Source organism: Nicotiana tabacum, chromosome 15 (assembly GCF_000715075.1).
Source record: "Nicotiana tabacum cultivar K326 chromosome 15, ASM71507v2, whole genome shotgun sequence".
NCBI lineage: Eukaryota > Viridiplantae > Streptophyta > Magnoliopsida > Solanales > Solanaceae > Nicotiana > Nicotiana tabacum.
This window is the reverse complement of record NC_134094.1, coordinates 88,854,960-88,860,758: the sequence shown is the minus strand read 5'-3', so window position 1 is coordinate 88,860,758 and position 5,799 is coordinate 88,854,960. Positions and strand designations below refer to the sequence as shown.

General features: G+C 34.0%; 1 long non-coding RNA gene across 1 annotated transcript; it reads right to left on the bottom strand.

Annotated features, from left to right (window-relative positions):
• Positions 1-2,731: 2,731 nt before the first annotated feature.
• LOC142169469 (uncharacterized) lies at positions 2,732-4,821 on the bottom strand. The gene is made up of 2 exons (XR_012699348.1): positions 4,480-4,821; positions 2,732-3,061 (listed from the first exon to the last, which is right to left on the bottom strand). It is a non-coding gene; the product is annotated as an uncharacterized LOC142169469 (long non-coding RNA).
• Positions 4,822-5,799: the final 978 nt, after the last annotated feature.

Sequence of the window (5,799 nt, the reverse complement as noted above, 5' to 3'; positions counted from 1 at the left end):
TTTGGATTTCTACTCGGGTTTTGAAGCTCCAAATTATTCGTTTTAGTTCCAAAAATATTTTTTTGCTTAGAATCAAGTCCTATACAATAAAACTCACGTAATAAGCATAATACACTAATATTTTAGATCAAATTCGATTAAAATATAGTAATTAAAAGGCGAAATGTAGCCAAAAACTCACGGAGTATTGTTACTCAATATATGGCATAATAAACGTTTTTATTTTTTATGGTTTAAGAGAGCAAGAAAATGTTTCTCTGTGCGCATGGTAAAGCACTAATTAAGTCTTTTACCATTCTTGCTTGATATTGAGTGTCAAAAGCTAGTACTTTTTAACTCTTCGTTTATATATGTACCATATTTGGTTGCACTATTAGTAACAACGAGGAAATTATAAAAGAATTATAATTGAGAGTTTGTCTTTTGGATGTAGTTATAGTATGTAACTGCCATCAATTTTTACTCACACTCTCCCTTCTTGAGAATTTGAAAGGTACAACATGTCAAATCATGTAATTAACTCAGTTTTATTGTTTTAACATGATTTTTCGAACACACCCTTTGAAGTAATATAGTATGAAAAAGATAATATTTATTAACGAGCTTAATGAGGCTTGAACAGCTTAATTCACCTACACCTCTTATGATATTTTACTTAATAGAGAGTTTAGACATGAACGCAAGATAAACATTGAACTTTTCCCAAGCACGGATCCTCTTATTGTTTTAGAAGCTTGCACTTTGTATTCATTTATTGTATAGTTTAAAAAGAAGGATTAGTCAAGTTCTTTATTTGATGGAGAGTATAAGTGGAAGATTCATTTTCTTTTTTCTTTTTAGGTGGGGGTTGGGACTTGGGAGGGATCTAAAAAGAAAAGAAAAAAGTCAAAATAATCAAAGTCGTCTAATTTCAGTGCAGAAATTTCCTTGGCTCACCATTTCAACCCACGACAGATTGAAATAAATAAATAAATTAGGAACCCCCACGACTGATTGAATTTACTAAGTATATATTTTGAGAATTGACTTATCGACGCTACAAGGTTGATGTTGTTATAAGAAAATTAAATTATGATGGATGTCTACTCTTCTCCATTATCTCCATAACTCTCAATACTCTAATAATTATAGAGTTATGATTGTAAATCCATAACCTCCTCCGAAGCTTTATACTTAATCTTATAGATCCATTTGCATCCTATTGGATGTTTGCCTTCTGGTAGATTGACTATGTCCCATGTGTGATTGTCTTGCAATGCTTTAATTTCAGCTTTCATTGCTTCTATCCACCTAGGATCCTTGATAGCCTCTGAGTAGTTAGTAGGCTCTATAATTGAAGAGATAGATGTAGTGCAAGCTTGATATTTAGGTGATATATTTCCATATATAAGATATTTAGACAATCCATAGGGTGTGTCTTGATGATTAATCAGAGAGGCAAAGTCTCTGAGCCAAAGGGGTGGCCTTTTTCCCTTTGTGACTTTCTGAGCTCATCTTGATTTGTCGAGGCTATAGTGACAGGAGATGGTTGAACAGAGGATGACATAGTTGGTGGTTGAGGTTCAGTGATTTGATCCAGCTGATTTACCTTGCCTTGTTAATCCATGAGTTCTATTTCTAGATTAAACTCAGCTGGTTGAACAAAGAAGTCAGGAGAAGCAGCATCATGGTTCTCAGTTATTTCAGGAATTCTCTGATTTAGAGTTGTAGATTATTGACCACCTGTCTCATAGAAAAATTTATGGAAATTGTTGTCCTATGTGAATATAGTGGTAGATATGCTTTGATTTTGTTTGAATGGGAATATGTCTTCCCTAAAATTGACATCTCTACTTACGAGAAATGATCTATTTTCTAAATCATATACTCCCTCAGTTCCAATTTATGTGAACATGTTTGACTGGGCACGGAGTTTAAGAAAAAAATGAAGACTTTTGGAATTTGTGGTCCTAAACAAGTCAAAAAGGAGCCAAGAGTATTTTTGTGGTTATAAAAGCTTCTCATTAAGGGTAGAATTGTAAGTTTAAGCAAAATTATTTCCAAATTTAGAAATGGGTCATTCTTTTTGAAACGGACCAAAAAAGAAATAGATTCACATAAACTGGAACAAAGGGAGTAGTAAGTATCCCTTCTGTTCAGTTGAATATCCCATATGTACTGTCATTTTTTATCTAGGCATCATTTTGTCATGTTCCTGAACTATCTTTGCATAGGCTAGACATCCCAATACTCTCAGATGAGTTAGGGTAGGCTTGTTATCAAACAGCCTCTCATAAGGTGTTTGATTGCTTATGACTATGCTTGGCAGCCTGTTGATAAGGTAAACTGCAGCTAATACACAATGCCCCCAGAATTTGATTGGTATATTTGCTTGAAATCCGATTGCCCTTGTGACCTCCAGAATGTGTATGCATTTTCTCTCAGCAACTCCATTTTGCTGAGGCGTATAAGCACATGATTTTTGATGAATAACTCCTAGATTGTTGAACATGATCTCACATACTGAATTTACAAATTCAGTGCCATTATTTGTTCTTATTACTTTGATTAACTTATCAAACTGAGTTCTGACTAATGTAATAAACTTTTGTAGCACAATGCTCACATCAGACTTTAATTTCAACAAAAATATCCAAGTAAATCTAGTGTAGTCATCCACTACTATTAAGAAGTATTTGTTTCCATCGGTTGTAGATACTTTGTAAGGCCCCCATAGATCAACTTGTACTAATTCAAAACAAACAGTAGTTTTTGTATTACTGATTGGAAAAGAAAGTCTTGTTTGTTTTGCATATGGACATACAATACATTTATCTACTCTTTCTGCTATTATTTTAATCTTTTCAAGTAGTAATATTTTAAGTATTGAAGTTGATATATGTCCAAATCTTTTATGCCACAGATCTATGTCTTCATTGGTCTTGAGTTCAATGATCATTGGTGGTTCTTTTGCTGCAAATAGAACTTCATCACTGGATCCAATTGGTTGAAGATTTTCACTTATAATGTATAATCCACTGTCTTCTCTATCAATCGCTCTCACCTTCCCATTGAAGAGATCCTGAAAAATATAAAAATCAGAAAAAAAGGCTACTGAGAACTTTAGTTCTTTGGTGACCTTAGAAACAGATAGTAAGTTGTACTTGAACTGTAGAGTATGAAACACATTTGTTACTGTGATTCTATTAGTAATATTACTAGAACTAGTGTGAGCCACATGTGTTATATCTCCATTAGGTAAGAACACTCTCTTTGGATATTCTGGTTGCACAATGAAAACTTGGTTCAATAGACTTAAATCAGCTACCATGTGATTGGTAGCACCAATGTCAATTATCCACTCTTGTGGACTAGTGAAGGCTTAACACCTGAAGATTTACTCAATATTTGCAGGATTTTCTCATATTGTTCCTTTAAAAAAGTGTAGTTGGTTATTGGAGGCAACCCTTGTAAATTTAGCTGAGTAATAGGCCCTTGTCCCATAATGTAATTGAATTTTTCAGTGTCTGTATTCGTATACATTGGCACTTGATTAACTGAATTTTCTGATGCTTGGAATTGATTTGCCTGGGAGTTTATATCAGTTGAACCATTGTAACTTGTATTCCTGACATGTACATTGTTCTCAGTCATCATATTGTAGGCTGCATTTCCAACTCCCCCTTTCTTCCTATTCTTGAATTCGGGAGGATACCCCACAATTTTATAGCAATTTTCTTTACTATGTCCTTTTATTTTGCAGAAATCACATTGTATGTTATAATTTTTCTTGAACTTCTGATTTCCTCCATGTCTAGTTCCAGTATACATAGCCACATCATAATGATTTGCAGACACTGTTGGATTTTCCCCCAATAGTCCTGAGGCAGCAGCAACAGATTTTTGGCCTTCATCACTGACGGTTAATCCATAAACTTCGTTAACAGTTGGTGTGGGACTCATCATCAAGATTTGACTCCTAGCTTGACTGTATGAATCATTCCACCCCATCAAAAATTAAAACAACTTTAGTTTCTGTAATTGCACTACAAATTCTTTAGACTTTGCACAGTCACACCCAGAAGCTGGAACTAAAGTTTCAAATTCTTCCCACAAATCTTTGAGTTTTGAGAAGTACACAGAGACAAAAGTTATTCCTTGACTTAGTGTAGTAATTTCTTTATGCAAATTAAATGATCTAGACCCATCTCCGTTGTTAAACCTTTCATGTAAATCATTCCACACAGCCTGTGTACTAGGCGCATACATAATACCACCAAGAATATCACTGGCAATAGAATTCATAATCCAAGATAGCACAATAGCATTCACCATTTCCTAATGATTCTGAGTACACTCTGGAATCTTTCTTTAGAACATGACCCATCAACCAACCCCAATTTGTTCCTACCCAGCAATGCTACCCTCATAGAACGATATCAGATAGAGTAATTTTCGATACCTGTCAAATTAAAATGAAATAATATGAATTCCACTCACATCTGCCGGTGACAAGAACAATGGATGATTGTAGTCGATTCCTGGGGCTTGATTCATGAAACCTTGGGTTGTACCCGCTGCATGTGAAGTTTGACTCACATCTGGGGGTGCCAAATCTTCAATCGCCATTGATGACAAAGAATTTCAAGAATGCACTTGCAGAAGATAGCAGTGAAGAATTGATTTTGCGGAAGAACAAAGATCGAACACCGAGCTAAGAACTCTTGCTCGACACCTCTGATACCATGAAATTGTTTAAGCAATTACAAAGAAATGTAACAGACTTTGCAGAGATAGAAGAGAAAATTGGTGATAGAGGATGAAGGAGATGACAATATGTTATTCATCTTAACTTGTTAAAGAAAGGTGAGAGTATAAAACCATATATATAGAATCTATATGGACTAAAAATAGAATTAATAATATTTTAATATCCTAACTAACTTCTAACTAATTCATTAATACTAACGAATACAAACTTAATGACTAAACTATCCTTTCTTCCTTGTTATGTAATACCTTTTTCTAAAGTTTTACTTGAGACCATTCCTGTCAATCCGTTCTTGCATCTATTCATAGGATTTTCCATTAGGTTATTTTCTAGAGATTAAATTTCTTTTTAACTTTGAAAATAATTTAATCAAGCTAGGGTTTTCACAAAAATGATTCATAATATAAAAAAGTGAATACACATAGAGCTTACTTCCTCTATTTTAATTTAGATGATACATTTTTCTTATTGGTCCGTTCCAAAAAGAATAACACATTTCTACAATTGAAAATAATTCAACTTTAAACTCTTCATTTTACTCATTTTACCCTTAATGAGAAGCTTTTATAATCACAAGTTTAAGACCACAAGTTTTAAAAAAAAAAAAAATTCTTAATCTCCGTGACAAATCAAACTACATCTAAATTGAAACGAAGACCGAATGATTTTTTGGTAAAAAAGATTTGGATGAACTCCTAGCGCCCTTAGCTCCGCCCATGATAATACCCTAGGCTAAAAGAGACCATAAGTTGGTTTTTGTGGATCCACAAAACATGGGAATGTCCGTAAAACATTTGGTGGGGTCAAAAGGGATGATAAAAAATAGGAAGAGGAAACATGCAAGGTTCCTCAAGGGGTGGACACAATCTGCTGGAATCTATCTGTTGTAGTATTCATAATACTCTGCTTGTCTTAAAAATCAAAGGATAGTGGCCTAGAAAGGTCCAGCTCTAACCCACCACCCACCTTTATAACCCCACCCCATTCAGCGAAAGTGCTAGAAATTTAAAAATATTTGTACATATATATCCATTTCATCTTTAAGTTTC